General features: G+C 50.1%; 1 long non-coding RNA gene across 1 annotated transcript; it reads left to right on the top strand.

Annotated features, from left to right (window-relative positions):
- The first annotated feature begins 2,754 nt into the window (after positions 1-2,754).
- Positions 2,755-4,050, top strand: LOC135287455 (uncharacterized). The gene is made up of 4 exons (XR_010351138.1): positions 2,755-2,852; positions 3,537-3,607; positions 3,696-3,767; positions 3,855-4,050. It is a non-coding gene; the product is annotated as an uncharacterized LOC135287455 (long non-coding RNA).
- The last annotated feature ends 12,663 nt before the right edge of the window (positions 4,051-16,713 follow it).

Here is a 16,713-nt window from a genome sequence, read left to right as displayed (position 1 = left end):
GTTGTTCTGCTTTCTTATGGTTGATCTTATCCTTTTTGCATATTCATGTAGTTTTTCCTTTCTTGCTGCAGCTCTTGCTGAGAGTTTCCCCAAAACTGGTAAATAATTCACTTTCTTAGAGAAAAATCTCCTGCAATATACATTCTAGGAGGCACACATTTATCTTATAGATGATGCATATCGAAAGCATATTGCTGAGGTTTGGTCAGAGAAATAATCTTCTGGAATCAGCATTTCTGGGGACGAATATTCAGGCTAGGATTTTGGTGCATATTGGTTGCCCGGAACCCTCCTTTGGTATGCTAGGATTTTCATTAGGCGAGATTACTGTAGTCTCAGCATGAATTTGTGCATGCAATCTATCAGAATCCCTCCCTTTCTATATTAATTTATTAAATTTCTACTTTTAGGATACACTTTGACAAAGCTTACTTATTTTTTAATTTTATATTTAGTATTTATAAAACTTAACAACTACGCTTTTATACTACTAGTCAGGGTATAAAATTAACAGCTCTTCTCATAAAATAGATGATTCTAAATCTTTAATTTCTTTTATTTGGATTGTCAATTATATTTTTTATATCAATGCATGTGCTTATTATACTTTAGATATAATTTGACTCCATAGTGGTTTAAGGCTGGTAATATTTGTAAAATAAGTTTTTCATGTTTTCTTATGTTGCCTGCTAAAATGCGTCTTTATAACTGTCTCATGTTCTTGTTTTCTTAATTCTTGAGCAATTTGCTTTATTCTGCTCTCAGGATTTATTTCTTCTGTATCTCTTACAGAACAAAAAGTTTTAATATATTGCTTACAAATTTTGCCATTTTATTCTTTTTGCTATATTTCACATTTTCTTTATTCCAGTGTCTTTTACTACTCATAGCGAACATTCAGAATTTGTTAAAATTATAGCGTACTACACTAACTTGGGAGCGTGCATATGGCTCATTCTTTTTGGGCTTGGATGACTAATACAGTGACAATAATTCTCTGCAATTTTAACTCTCTACCTCTCTCAAAGCCCCTTTGGGTTGCAGCCAAAGGGCCAAGATGTGTATCTTCTTGGTAGCAGAGCTTACACCTTGGGATCTTGTCACTGATGTCATCCGTCTCATTCTCAGTATTTACTTCATAAGATTTATAAGAGCCTTTTAAATTGTTTTTCAGGATTTAGGATAGCATCTGCTTATTTCTAGTTGTTATAGTTTTATTTCTTTGACATTTTAGCTCTAAAGTTGTAATTAGTCTGTACACTTCTCTTTCAGCTATACTTGGCTTTTTTTCTTTTACTTTAATTTGATCCTTATTAAATATCTAACGGCTTTTGATATATCCTATCTGATTCAATTTTACTTTTAGTGTTTCTTGGAACCTAAATCTGGTTTGTATCTTATATACTTAATTTTTTCAGATTTTTCACGAATCATATTATTGTTCTAATATATTCTTTACAGTGTTTCATTAGCTTTTAATTCTATTTATTTTCTCTGTTATAACAAAAGCACTAAAATATTTTATTTTTTGAAATAAATTTGCATATCATACTCTAAATATTCAGTTCACTTAAAACAACCTCATGAATAATACAGTTTAAAATAAAACATTTTACTTCTCATAACAATCGGTTTTACAGCTTACAAGCTTAGGTATTAACATGCATCAGTCTATTTTACTCCAAGGAGTAGTGGTGACTTTTTAGTGCGGTTTGGCTGGTGTTTCTGTTGGTGGATTTACAGGTCATCTGTCCTGCCTTTCTTTGCAGCTGTACATGTTGCTGAAGGTGGTGTAGCTTCCCAAGCCACGTCCAGGACGGAGCCTCTGGGAGATGCTGAGGGTAGGTCAAGGCCTTTCCCCTGGGAGAGCTGCCAGCTCAGAGCCCAAATCTGGGCCAGGGGGGCATCGCTGCAGGTGCCAGCACAGAACCAGGCATGTGTGTGCCCTCGATCTGCGCGATCCCCTCACCGCTCCTGTGGCTCAGTGGTGCCCGTGCAGATCAGCAGAGATGGCAGAAGCTTCTGTGGCTGTTGTGTTACAGGTGAGTCTGCCAGGAGGACTTCTCCAGCTCCTTTGCTGATCCCTACACAGAAGCCTGGCAACCATCGCAGGGGTGAGTAGTGTGTCCCTTCTGACCCCACAGGCTGAGTCCTGCTTTTGTGGGATCCATTCCTGGGAAATGGAACTATGTTGCTCTAAGGTCCTCCGAGGGGAAAGGACCAAGCTACAGGACACCAGAAACCCCATGAGCCATCCGAAAACATGAGGCAAATGCTGAAGGAAATGCAGCAGGCAGGAGAAGGTGGGTGCATTTCCCTCATGCTTCCCCTGGGACTCAGCAGCCAGGGGCTTTGTCTGCACATTTGGACACTCCGTGCCCAGCACAGTGGGAAGGGATCCATGGCAGCCTCACTGCCCCGCTGCTGCTTTGACGCCCTGCAGGGCTGTTTCCCAGCCTGGCCTGGATGCAGCTTCTGCCCAGCCCCTGCAGGAAGGCATTTGGCATCAGCTGACAGGCTGCCCAGCTACACCACAGGCCTGAGATCCCCTGCAATTTTCCAGTCGCCGGGTAGAACAGAAAGGGCACCAGTTTGGAGAAGGGAGGGCCCTGGCCTACCCAAAAAGTTTATAGGGATTTCCTGATTCTTAGCCATATCTTTGACAAGCATTCCCTCCTGAAGACGCCACCTCCCCAGTGGGGAACAGCCCCACCTGATCCAGCTGTCCCTCTTCCTTTCTCCAGAAGTGGATGGAGAGGCTGGGCAGAAGGCGGCGTTTCCCGGAGGAAGCAGTGGTTCTGTGCCAGCCTCTGCTGCAGGAAGAGAGGCGATGCCAGGCACAGTCCCAGGAGGTAATTGCTGTGCCTCTGGGCCTGAGCCCTGCTGAGGCTTCAGCTGCCCTCTCTGCTGCTTGGCAATGCAGGGACAGCCTGGACAAGTCAGGCACAGCCCAGGGGAATTATCCCGAGCAGGCTCAGGGCACTCGGGTACTGAGCAGTCCTGCTGGGGTCCCTCTGTGGGAGACACTTCCTGAAACTTGGCAGCGACTGCACAGGGTGCCCATGGTGGGGAAAGGGCCGAGGGGGAGAGCAAGGCTCCAGTGTGTCCTGAGAGGGCTTGACTATGTGCCCTTGGGCTGTGGGATGTGTCCCAGGGGAAAAGAGAGATGGAGAGACAGAAGAAGGTAGAAAGGGAGGGAGAAAAGGGCAGGAGGGATGGAGGGATAGAGGGTTAGTTGTGGCACTCCTGCTGCAGTTTTCCCCAGTGCTTTAGCAAGAGTTTCAGGTGTGGGAGTGGGAGAGAGCCCCAGGGCCCTGGGCTGCTCCAGCAGCCCCTCCAGGGATGTTGCAAAGGGCAGGGAAAGAAGGAGCAGGAGCCAGCCCAGAGTTCCTAAGGCCCCTGTGCAGATTTGGCCATGTCCATTGACATCCAGCTCGCACGGCCTTACCCAACCCCCTTGCAGTGCCCTGTTCCCTGAGGCAGAAGGGGATCCCAGCACAACCCTGAAAAATGTTCTCATCTGTGCTCCGATCTAGCTGAGGTTGCTCGGAAGGCTTCTCCATTAGCTTGACTGCATAAAGTTTTGAAGCCCTTGGGTCTCCTGCAGGTATGTTCTCAGTGTGCCACCAAGGAATAATTGTTGACAACTAGGCAGGAACCAGGTGACAGAAGCTTCTGTGGCTCTTGTGTTACAGATGTGTCTGCAGGGAGGACTTTTCCTGTTCCTTTGCTGATTCCTATACGGAAGCCCAGCTCCCATGGCAGGGGTGAGTAGTGTGCTCCTGCTGACCCCACAGGCTGAGCCCTGCTTTTGTGGGATCCATTCCTGGGAAACGGAACTACTTTCTCTTAAGGTCCTCTGAGGGGGAAGAGCAAAGGCAAAGGACAGAGGAAACCCCACGAGCCAAACAACATCCTGAAACAAATCGTGACAGAACTGCACAAAGGGCATGGTGAGAGCATTTCCATTTCCTTCTGCCTTCCCCTGGGACTCAGCAGCCGGGGACTTTGGCTGCACATCTGGACACGCCGTGCCCGGCACAGCGGGAAGGGATCCATGGCAGCCTCGCTGTCCTGCTGCTGCTTTCACGCCCTGCAGGGCTGTTTCCCAGCCTGTCCTGGCTTCAGCTTCTGCCCAGCCCCTTCAGGAAGGCATTTGGCATTAGCTGACAGGCAGCCCAAACTGCACCACTGGCCTGAAATCCTCTGCAATTTCCCAATCCCCAGGCACATCCGGAGTGGTGGCTTCTTGGAGGAGGGAGGGCCATAGGCAGCCCCAAGGCACTGGAGGGATCAGGATTTTCCTGATCCTTATGCATGACTGGGACATGTGTTGCCTCCTGAAGAGGCCACCTCCCCAGTGCATAATGATTCCATCTGATCTAGCTGTGCCTCTTCCTTTCTCAAGGGATGAACAGAGAGGCTCTGTGGAAGGTGGCATTTCCTGAAGGAAGAGAGGCGATGCCAGGCACAGTCCCAGGAGGAAATTGCTGTGCCTCTGGGCCTGAGCCCTGCTGAGGCTTCAGCTGCCCTCTCTGCAGCCTGGCAGTGCGGGCACAGCCCGGACAAGACTGGCACAGCCCAGGGGAATTATCCCGAGCAGGCTCAGGGCACTCGGGTACTGAGCAGTCCTGCTGGGGTCCCTCTGTGGGAGACACTTCCTGAAACCTGGGAGTGACTGCATGGGGTGCCCATGGTGAGGAAACGCCAGAGTAGGGGAGATCAAGTCTCCAGTGTGTCCTGAGAGAGCCTGGATATGTGCCCTTGGGCTGTGGGAGCTGTTCCATGGGCAGGTGGGCAAGCAGGAGGGAGGGACAGAGGTAGGGAGGGATAGTTGTGGCACTGCCTGCTGCAGTTTTCCCCAAGCATTTAGTGAGGGGTTCCTGTGTGGGAATGAGGGAGGCCCAGGGCCCTGGGCTGCTCCAGCAGCCCCTCCAGGGATGTTGCAAAAGGCATGGGAAGAGTTTGGAGAGTGATCAGGAGGCACAGGCTCCCACAGCCTTACCCAACCCCCTTGCAGTGCCCAGTTCCTTAAGGCAGAAAGGGATCCCAGCACACCATGGAAATGGTTCTGATCTCTGCTCCCTTTTAGATTGGGATCACGACTTAGATCACTTGGAAACACTGGTGAATGGTGGTTTGAAGACCTTGCCAGATGTTGGAGGCAAGTTCTCAAAGTACATTTCCTGACAGAATAATCAGTGTCCATGTGGCAAGAGCTCAGTCAAGTGGCATTTCCCTTAAGTTCCTCTGAAGGTTGATCAGTTCAGGAAAACTTGCCCTGCTCCATTCTGGAGCTCTGAAGGATCCCACAGGATTGCTGTCAGTGGAGGCATTTAGCTGTCCATCTTCCTCCCGTGTGCAATGCCAGTGTGTGTCCTTCCATGTGCTCTGTGCAGCCAGGGAGAAGGGCAGAGACGGAAGGGGCCAGGCCCAGGGCTGTGCCCCGGGGCTGAGCCTTTGGCAGCTCCTTTGCCAGCCCCAGGGAGCCTGAGCTGCTCCTGCTGCCACTGCCAAGCCCTGGCCCTGCCTGGGGCTGGCTTTAGAGCAGCTGGCAGCTCCAGGGAGTCCTTTATGCCCCGACTGCCCCGCAAGGGGCTCCTTCCATCCCAGTGTGGGGCCACTGCAGGCACGTGCTCCCCCTGCCCCTGCTCCTGAGTGGGAGGCAGAGCTGAGGGAGTGCCTTGGAGGGCACCAATCACCCAAGTGCCCTCACTGCCACTCAGGCCTGAAGGAGAATCTTCAACAGTGTCACAGCAGCTCTTCTGTCCTGCCTTTCTTTGCAGCTAACCCGGCTGGTGAAAATGATCTGGCTTCCGAACCCACATTCAGGATTGAGTCTCTGGGAGATGCTGAGGGTAGGTCAAGGCCTTTCCCCGGGGAGAGCTGCCGGCTCAAGGGCCCAAAGCTTGGCCAAGGAGGCAGCGCTGCAGGTGCCAGCACAGAACCATGCACGTGTCTGCCCATGCCCTGCATGATCCCCTCATGATTTCTGCTCAGCGCTGGCAGCTGTCTGGGGAAGGGAGAGCCCTCGCCCAGCCACAAAAGCCCAGATACTTTGTAAATCCTTTCCCCATTTTTGATAAGCATGCTGCCCTGAAGATGCCAGCAAAGAAATGGGGAATTGTTCCATCTGACCCAACTGTCCTTTTTTGTTTCTCAAGTGATGGACCAAAAGGCAGGGCTGAAGGAGGTGTTTCCCCAAGGAAGCAGTGGCTCATTGGCAGCCCCAGCTGCAGGAAGGAAGGCGATGGCAGCCACAGGCACAGGCACAGCAGGTAATTGCTGTGCCGGGCTCAGCCCTGGGTGGGGCTGTGTGGCAGCAGCTCTTCCCCCAGGGCCTGCCCTTGCCCAGCCCGGCAGCAGCCAAAGCTGGAGGCGCCTGGGCTTCCAGGCCTCTGGAGCTGGTTCAGAGCCCCGGGGAAACGGGACTGGTGCAGCAACGTCCCTCCCGCTGCAGCTGCTGCGGAGCTGGCCCTGAGTGCCCAGAGGCCCAAGGCACAGGAGCAGCCCCGAGCGGGAGCCCTGCCGCCGGCCCAGGGCCAGAGGCAGCCCTGGCTCCCGACTGAGCAGGGGCTGCGCTGGGTCCTGACAGGGCCTGAGCCTGTCCCCTGGGGCTGGGGGAGCTGTCACGGGGCAGGGAGGGCCAGGGGTGGCAGTGGCTGCTCAGGGATGGCTTTGGCCCGTGTCCCTGGCAGCAGCCACTGCCCAAGCAGCTGCGCTGCCCCCGGGCTCTCCTCCCGGCCTGCTGGGCTTTGTTGGGTGGCACAGCCTGTGCCCAGGGGCGGCAAGGTGCCTGCAGGCCCCAGCTCTGGGGGAAACAGAGAACGTCCTGCCCGTACCCACCTTGCTGCCAGCTCAGCAGTGCAGCACAGCACAGGCTCACGCTCCCCATTGCTCCCACAGATGCAGCCAGCACCACAACACGTGTTCCCGATGCCCAGAAGGGCCTCGGAAGGGGCTTCTGTAAGGGAGCAGGCTGCTGGGCAGGGTTACTGGCAGGCCTGCTTTTTTTGGAGTTTATCTTCATCTTATGCTGGGTCCAAATTAATTTTTACTGCAAGAGAAAATGATGAGTGTTTTCTTCATCTTTCCCTGAAACAGCTGCTTATGAAAATCTAATGCAGACAGGAAACATTCGCAGGGAGGCCGCCATGGAGTTGTGGCCAGTCCATGATTCTCCAAATAACTCTGCTGAGGGTTCTGCTGCTGCCCAGTGCTTCCATTGGCCTCCTAATTGCTGGGCCTTGTCCTGGGGGGCCTGCTGGGGCTGCAGCCAGTGCTGGCTCCCACTGAGGCTGCCTGGCCAAGAGCAGCCCCAGGGGCACGGGGCAGAGGCAGAGGGAGGTGGGGAGGAGAAAGAGCAGGGCTGAGATTGCCCTTGAGAGGCAGAGGCGCTCTGGGGCCCGCTCCTGGCCAGGGACCCTGCCCAGAGCCGTCCCTGCAGGCCTGTGCCAGCAGCTCCAGCCGTGCTGGGGAGCCTTGCCAGCTCTGGGCCCTGCTGTGCAGGAGGGTCCCTGTGTGCCCCTGGCAGCTGGGGCCTCAGCCACCTCCTCTCTTCACAGGTGTTCCTGTGCATCTCCAGAAGACGAGCCGAAAAACAGAGGCAATGAGAACCTGATCATTTATCCCAGGTCTTCACTTCCGCCCCTATTTGCCCTGCCGTGTCTGCATCACCATCCATGAGTCCATTCCAAAACCCACCCCTCCACAATGTGTCCCTCTGCTCCTGAGCCCCCTGGTCCTGTTCCCCGGCCAGGACTGAAGGTGGGCAGCCCTTGTCTGGCAGGGCAGGTATTGGCCCATATTTTATGTTCAAATAAAGCGTTGGAGTTTTCACAACTATGTCCAAGTGGTAGCAGCAGCAAAGCCCACCCGGCACCAGCACTGGCTGAGCTCCATGCCCAGGAGCAGGGGCTGCTGTGACCAGCGGCGGGGCCCCGAGGGGGTGGGGGAGCCTATGCTGAGCATCCCTGGGCTGAGGGCACATTTCCTTCTGGGTGATCAGCTGGGCCTGGACCTCACGAGGTACACTGGGATATTTTGGGTTCCCTGCTGAGGAGTGCAGGGATCCCTCATGAGGCACAAAGGAGTATTGATGGTCTCTCCTAAGGTGTGCAGGGACCCCTCATGCAGTGGGCAGCAGGGTTAAATTTGAGGGGGTTTTTTACTCTTCTCAGCACAGCACAGGGACACTTGGCCGAGGTTTTGCCAAGCTGGGAGAAAGCCTCTTGCAAAGCCTTGGGCCCAGCCTGTGGGCACAGCGGGCGGCGCAGCCCATCCCCTGGGCCAGTCTGGGCTGCTCAGGCCGGGCCGGGCCGGGCCAGGCTCGGGCCCCGGCAGGGAAGGGCCACGGCCCTGGGCTCTGCTGAGGCTGCTGAGCTCTGGCCTGCCCTGTGCTGCAGCCCAACACATTGACAGCCATGGCCGTGCCCTGGGCCACCGCAGGCACCCGGGGCTACAGCTGAGGCCTCGCCTTCTCCCACTGAAGGGAGGCTGGCTCTGTTCCCTCGGAGGGCACAGCTTAGCTCCCAGCACCTTTGTGAACCTGCCTGCTGGGGAAATGCTGGGGGCCAGAGTGTTCCAACCCTTCTCACTGGGAAGTGTGGCTGGTGGTGTAGGGATTTTAACATTTTTTCCCTCTAAATTTGTGTCCTGGCAGAGGGTTAAGTTTGCTTGCTCTCAGTAGGGCGCTTTTCTTCTTGGCGGTCAGTTGGGTTTCAATGCAGCCAGGGTTGAAAGAGGATCTCTGGCCGCTTGGTCCGTGGTTGTGGGACACCTTGGCTTCATCCTTCCTTTGGCTGTGATTTGCACTGGTGCTTGTGCAGGCATTTTACAGTAACTGGCTTCAGTTTGTTCCTCCTGGTACCAAAAACCGAGACTAAACCTCTTTAACACCACTGTGGTATTAAGAGGCAGGCCTTACTTTCTTGACTTGCTGGATGCACAGGCCATTGGCATCACAGGGCCTTCTTGGTGGGGTCTTCAGATACCCAGGTGGTCACTAAGGAAGGAAGCTTTTTTTTCTGGGAAAAACATACTTTCCCATGTGTGGAAAAGAATAACCTCTCACTTCCCCCTCCCTTTCTATACAAAGTGATACAGGCAAGTGCATTCATATATCTCTATCTTCCTTATCTATCTATCTATCTATCTATCTATCTATCTATCTATCCTATTAATCTATTGTGATGTTGCGTTTTATTCAACTGGTATGCTCTATCTCGAAAATGTACCTCTTGAAAATATATGGTTTATTCCAAGCTGTGTTCCTCCCCTGAAGTCTCATCAATCTGCAATCCCATTGACCCAAATCTTATTTCGCACCCACTTTGAATTTCCCTCTTAAGCTGTGCAAGCAAGAACAGATTCTCTCATGGCCCATCTCTCCCCTAGGCTCCCCCTCTCTCCCCCTCCCTTTCCCTTTCCCCCTTCTCCCTCAGAAACCATGTTACATCCGGGGCTGGGACCCCAATAAACCCTCATCTAATCAGCACCCTCAGAAGCCGTGTGGAGTCTCCTTGCGTGCCTGCTGCTGCCAGCGAACTCACAGACCAGGGGGCCCTCCGGGGACACCCCGAGGAGCTCCCCTCAAAGGAACTGCTACAATCTATGAAATATTTCTATGCACGATATTTTGTTTATTTGGAAATTATGACACATCACTTGAGAACTGGAAAAGAAAACCATCCATCTTTGATATAGCAAAGCTTGGGTGGAGGAGCAAACCTGAACTGTGATTTCCTTCTTGCTAGACATATGCTGGCTTCTTTAGATTGACTTTGAACCAAAATCCTGCAAAGCAGGAAAATGACTGGTGGCCATCACTCTGATATCCTTAAAAGCACTTTTTTCATTTTAATTGTTTTCATCTACGATGGCTGGTAAATAACTTTCTTCTCTAAGTTATGTGCTGGCAATATTGGAGGTAGAAAATAACATAATACTGCATAGTTTAGATACTTGATAGTTTTCCTGTGAAATTTTAGGGCAGTATCTCCTGCCCCAAAACTAAAGCAGCAGGTCAGCTACTGAGCACAACTCATTGCATAGCTGCAGCTCATGTTTCTACAGTGGAAGTGGCTTTTTGTTCTTCTGCATGGGTATGAAACACTACCAATTGAAAGGCTGCCTACAGAGCAAAGAGCCTTTTTTAGGGTAACCTGGACTTTGGGAAGGTGGTAGCTGTTACATGAATACCCAGCAAACTGCTGAAATTAATTTTTGTGACTACTCTCTCATGATTTTGGCCTGGCTTCTTTAGGAGATTCAATTTTCATTAGAAATGGCACAGTGGAGCCAGTGCTGCCTCAGGACAGGTGGAGCTGGGACAAATGGCACATTGATTTTGATCTCAACAAAAAGCCACCTGAGCTCCTCATGACAGCAACCCCACAGACTGGTAACGGATCCATTAAAAATAACTCATCACAGACCTTTTAACTTGAAGCTCTGACACATGCAGCTTGTTCAGTTCTGCCATGAAGAAAGGGAGTTTGAAGACAAAGAGGTTTAGCAAGGAGATCCATGTACAACAAAAGTGCTTCTATTTTAGCAAATGAAGTATCATCGGATGTAAAACCTCATCCATACTCCAGTCTTATCCCTCCATTTACCCAAATTCTTGATCTTAATTCCTTTGTCAGTAGGAAAATATGACAGGGAAGTGTAGATCCTCCTTTCCTTCTTGAGCTGGGCAGCTTGTAATCTCGTCTTCTTCCATAAACAAGAGCAGGCAAACGGGAATTTTGTCATGAAAGCATACTTGGGAAAGTTTGCCTTGTGTTTGTTTTTGTCCCGAAGTAACTGAGATTCATCGGAGTATTTACAAGCCATAAATGATGGATTTATTTCGTTTGCTAGAATTTTGATTTTTTTAGACCTTTTCTGCTGCAGAAGAGCCTGGCACTTGCAGAACTCTTGCCCCATGCACTTCTCCAGTGCTTCTTGCAGAGAAGCTTTGGGAAGCACTTAGGAAAAGTGCCATGTTCATGTGTGGTTTATGGAGCTCACAGGACAGGGAAATGTCTTTGCAGTGGGCACTGCCTTTTATTCCAAGGTGTAGAAGGATTCTTGGCTGAACAGGGCCATGATATTCTCCTGCGGGAATGGGACAGCCCTGGGCTGCAGATTACAGAGTCACTCTGAAAACCATGAAGCGTCCTCAAACAGGAACAAGATAGACCATGTGCTCTCCTCAAATAGATGCAACAAGGAAGAATGAGCATTGTGCCAGGATGAAACCAAATGCGCCAAGCACGTCATGGGAGCTGCTCATTTGGCACACCTGAGCTAAAGATGCTTATAGCGTGACAACCAATCAGTAATTAAGATGTATGTGTGAATATAGCTACTTAACCAATGAGCATTAAGAGCATTAAGCACTAGTGGCATGAGAATGTGTATAGAAAAGGATAAATATGCCAATGTTGCTTAATAAAGGAGGATGACATGTAGCCACATTTGTTGTGAGTGTCGTTACTCAGCCGACTCTCCGTGGGACCCTCACCACCAAGGAATTTTCATTGCTGTGGGCACTGGCTGTTATTCCAACACCTGTGTCATTTGTTCTACTGGAATCCTTGTGAGAAAGGTTGTTCTTTGCCATTGAGATTTTTAGTTGACATTTTTGATCTCAAACAGCCCAAAGTTTTCCATCTCTCAGGTTTCTGATGCTGGTTTTTCCTTTCCAGTCTGTTGTTGGCCAAGGAAGATGCTGCTTAGATTCTGCAGGCCCCCATACATGAGTACTGTTATAGGTAAAAATCGATCCAGCCAATTTAATCAAAATAAAATATAAATTTATTCACAACCGATATACAGTCACGACAGCCAACAATCAAGGACAGCACCGACCCCGAGATGGAAGCTGGGTGAACACAGATCCGCCTTCTATCGCACCCAATCCCCCCTGTTCACCAATGCCGCTTGGCAGAATCCGTTCTTATACTCTTTTTCTAGCCCGTGGCAGAGTCCCTTTGTCTTTCCTCAGGGTTCTTCATATTCATGACACCTCTATTCTCCGTCCTGTGCTGGACAAAACCTTGTCCGGGAACTGATGTGTATCCACTCTTCGGTTACCGGAATCCCGTGTGCAGATGTATGTCCTTGATGGTCCCCTCTGTCTAAGATGAACATCTCCATGGGCCATCATCGCTGGGCCTCCTCCTGTTCACACCAGTGAGAACGACAATCTCCTGTGCCGGCGAGGTTCACTTCCTATGTTAATGACACTCCTCCTACCCGACTGCCAGCTGCGGTTTCCTCACCCTGTGAAGCAATCTCCTCTTCCCTTGCTACTGTGATTTCAAGGTTTGATATTTTATTCTTATATATATACATATATTCTATCAGTACAAATTACCATAATATACATAACAGGTACCAAGCTGAAAGTTCTCCAGTGCTCCACAGCAGCCCAGTTATTCACAGGAGGGCCAAGAGCAGCTCCAGAAGCTCCAAGGAATTCTAACAGATGAATTTCTGTCCCTCAGGAAGGCAGGGCTGGGTCTGAAGTAAAGGGTCTGACCTTGCACCCACCTTTGCATAAGAGCAGCTGTCCCACTCTTTATGAAAGACACATAACATGCGCCACTCTTAATTCAGCACTGGCTTAGTCAGTCTTATAAATCTCTTTAAAAAAAAAAAAAAAAACAAAAACAGACTGGTCAAAATTATTTATATTTTTGTTGGTTGGGTTGTTTTTGGCTTTTTTTTTTTTCTTGGTTCTTTGCATGGTGCTCAGAGATCATGAAGTAAAAGAGATTTTCTGTTCAACTTGCCTGGCAGTATGCAGGGGGCAAGGAAAGGAGATCAGTGTTTCACCAGCTGGTTAAGGAGCTCTAGAAGCAATTGTGCTGTCCCTAATCAGGGGATGGGGGCACTGCTAACAGCCTGGATTGTCCCCACCTCTGTTCCCCTCCTTACCAAAGTGCTGTGTAGATCCAGAGCCTTGTACCTCGGCCTGATGGTGCAAAAATCCTCCCAACATCCCTCAGTTTGCAAAAATAAAGGCTTTGTGCTCATTAAGGTGAAAAACTGTATGGGTGGCCTGCAGCTAATGTTCTTTTGTTGCCTGGACCCCAGTCAGTGCTGACATCTACATGACTGACCAGCCCCAAGCTGCTCTTAAGACCGTTTTAATCAAAGGCACTGAAGCTCTGTTGAGTGCAAATTCTCCAGGAAAACAAGCACAGGAACTTGGATAATGTTGGTGGTAAAAGCATATTACAGAATGGTACCAATTCCAGCCTTTATTTTGCCTTCTTTTGCTGCCATGCATTAAACTGTCAGACTCATCAATGAACTGGGTTCTTCCAGGATGGGGTGTGCAAGGATGATCCCTCAGCTCGTGTGTGGACCTGGTGTGCACCAGGCCAGAGAGGTGACTGTCATCCATAGCCAGCCCCTGTCTGCCAAGAGAACAGGGAGCTGCAGCTCTGAGGAACTCAGGGGTGAGGCAGCAAACAGCCCAAATGCCTACTTTATATCAGTTACTGGTACGGAGGATTTACTGCTGAGAGATTTTTATTTTCCTGCCCAGAGCTGGAAAAAAAGAACCCTGGCAGTTTCCTTTAGCTGTGAAGAGACTCTCTTCAACAGGTTCCAGCTCTGCTGCTTGTTTCAATTAAAAGCAGAGCCAAACTCTTCTGTTGGTCACATCAAACCAACATAAGTTTCAGGAGTCTGTGAAAGACATAAGAGTGTCAACATTATTTCATTTTATAATACTTAGAGTCTTCTAATTCAGCCATGGGATAATTCGGCCATCACTCACTATATCAATTAACTGGAAAAAGCCCTGGAAGTTTATTTACAACTAAGTTTTAAAAACTAATTAACAAGTTTCATAAAGAAAACCATGTATTAAGAATACAGTAATTGAAACATCTCAAAGCTCTTTCATAATGGAGCCCTGAATCCCAGTCATGTGCAGTGCAGCCTCAGCTGTCCCTTTGAGGCCAGAGAACTGCCAAGGCTCAGGGCTGGGATGAGCCTTCGCCCAAAAGTGGCTCCAAGACTGATTGGGAATCAATCCAGAGTAGGGCTCACACAAAGAGCAAAGTCTCAAGGCCAAAGCCAAACCTTCATCACGTTGGATTTGTTTTAACACAGATCTGGAGCAAATTTGCTTCCCCTGCAATACCACTGTTACCATGAATCTTTACATGAGCTACTATATAAGCACTGTCCTGTCCTGTCCTGAGCCTTGCTGCCCAAATACTGTGGAGAACTTGCACTCTGCCCTGTGCCCCTGGGGCTGCTCTTGGCCAGGCAGCCTCAGTGGGAGCTGATGTTAAGGGAAAGGGCACATGAGTGAGCTCTTGCCACATGGACACAGATTATTTAGTCAGGAAACGCACATAGAGAACTTGCCCTCAGAATGCTGTAGAATATTCAAACTGTCATTCACCACCTTTCCAATATAAGCAATGTCACGATCCCAATGTAGAAGGAAGCACAGACCGGACCCATTTCCATGGTGTGCTGGGATACCCCTCTGCTTTTGGGAACTGGGCACTTCAAGGGGGTTGGGTAAGGCCATGGGAGCCAGATGTCAGTGGACAAAGCCAAAGCTGCACAGGGGCCTGGGGAGCTCTGGGTAAGCTCTGGTCACTCTCCACCCTCTTTGCAGGCCCTGTGCAACATCCCTGGATGGGTGGCTGGAGCAGCCCCAGGCCCGTGGGGGCTCTCTCTCTCCTAGAGAGGAAACCCTCCCCAAAGCCCTGGGCAAAACCATCCCCAGCACTTCCCGGGGAGCAGGGAGCACTGCGGGTGGCCAGAGTAGCTTCCCCAGGCAGGTGCTGTTGGGGTGCCTGCAGCACCAAAAGCGTCTCCGCTTCGGGCAGCCTTGGTAACTCCCCCAGCCCTGCAGACGCCTGAGCCTGGATGGAGTAATGACAGCCTCACCAGACAGACGAGGGCACTCTTGGCTTGGCAGATCCAGCAGGGTTTGTTTAGGGAAGATCCAGGGGTCCAGGTGGGGTGAGGGTGAGGAGAATGAACAGGAGCACGACCTCTGCTGAGGATAACCAGGGGCCAAGAGTGACCAGCAGGGGATTGGCCAGGGTATATCACTGGGGGAAGGTAGGAGGGGTCAGGGTACAAATCATGCAATGCGGAAGGGAGTCAGGGGAGGAGTTGAGATGGGGTGACTGGGGTCCACCAATGAGGGAGCAGAGTGGGGGTGGTTTCCCAGGGAAAGCCAGTGGGGGAAGAGGGGGCACAGAACTCTCTAGAACAGGGGGATGAACAGCAGTTGAGTGACAACAGCACATTAACAACCAGAGACTCCTGGGGATTTGTGCCAGCCTCTAACTAAACAGCACTGTCCTCCCAGGGCATTCCAGCCCCATCATTCCCATGACTATCTCCCACATCTTCCCCCTTTTTATTTATTAAATAAACATTTCCTAAAGTTTTGTCTCTGGTTTTCTTAAAACACTTCAGTGCTGTTGAGAGTACAGCAACGATGAGAAAGACCCACTGTAAACCCTTAAGAATGGGGGCCACTCTCCCAGGAACGCCCCATTGCATAAGTGTTTTGTCCATCATGTCCACAACCTTCTTATCAGTAAGAAGAGTCTTCATTTGGTCTTGCATTTGCTTGATGTTGGCTCGGATCGACGTGCTTCTTGAACAAAGGTTAAAACCACAAAGTCCTTCAAAATCCTCACAACCATGGCCATGGGTGAGCAGCAGGAAGTCGATTGCCGCTCTGTTCTGGAGGGTGGCATGTCTGGTGGTTTCTTTGTCCACCAAGAGGTCTGATAGGGTGGCAGATGTAGCGTTGGTCGGCTTACTGAGCCAGCACTCCAGGTGAGAAAGCTCACCAAGGGCTTTGGCGGCTGCAACCCATGGCAAAAATATGGACACAGCTACCCCTCTTTGTCTTGCCCCTGTTATAAATTTGGTCACCACAATTTTGGTTGAATTGAGAGTTTGATCATTTTTGGTGTGTCAATTGAGTTTCTCACTTCCAATATTTAATTTCAGTAGTGTTGGGGTAAGGGTGGTAAGCTGATCAAGGCTGCAGGGGCCCCCTTTGATCTTCGAGGGGATCCCTGTGGCTGCAGATGAGAAACGCTGCCCTGGGGAGCACTCTGGGAAATGGAGAGGACTTAGACAATGTTTCAACAGTATAATTGCACCACTCAACAACGTTGTATCTTTTACCATTTGGAGATACATCTTTTCTCACAATCATCTGTGGCTTAGTTATTTCCGGACAATTTTGTTTGGGTGGTTCACAGAAAAATTTACACAGTAAGTCGCTTTTGAGGAGCCTAGTAGGTCTAGTTGCTGGGGCTCTTGTGGTGCATGTAGTAGAGTCTTCATCCAATCATCCCAAGTGTACACTGGGGTGGGTTTCTTACCTGTCTATGGGTACTCGTTTGGTGACAGGGGGATTCCCTCCAGACATGTAGACAGCAGGTCTTCTACGCTTCCCATGGCCATGCAAAAATTATCTTGTTTGAGAGATTTCACTAGTGTGATCTATACATTTTCTTTCGGTTGTGGCACGACCCATCCGACCGATGTTTGGATGCACAGGAGGGCAGTGATGGTGGTGGCCGCTCTTAAGATGTTTTGGGGTGTCCTGGGAGTGGGCATCTGCTTCTCAAATGAATCAGGTATAGACTGTTTGAGCACTGATAGAAACAGGAATAGTAAAGTTAGTTGTCATGGTTATTTTCTTTGTTTTGTCCCCAC

Source organism: Passer domesticus, chromosome 29 (assembly GCF_036417665.1).
Source record: "Passer domesticus isolate bPasDom1 chromosome 29, bPasDom1.hap1, whole genome shotgun sequence".
Taxonomy (NCBI): Eukaryota; Metazoa; Chordata; class Aves; order Passeriformes; family Passeridae; genus Passer; species Passer domesticus.
The sequence above is the reverse complement of the archived record's forward strand: the minus strand, read 5'-3'. Positions and strand labels throughout refer to the sequence as shown.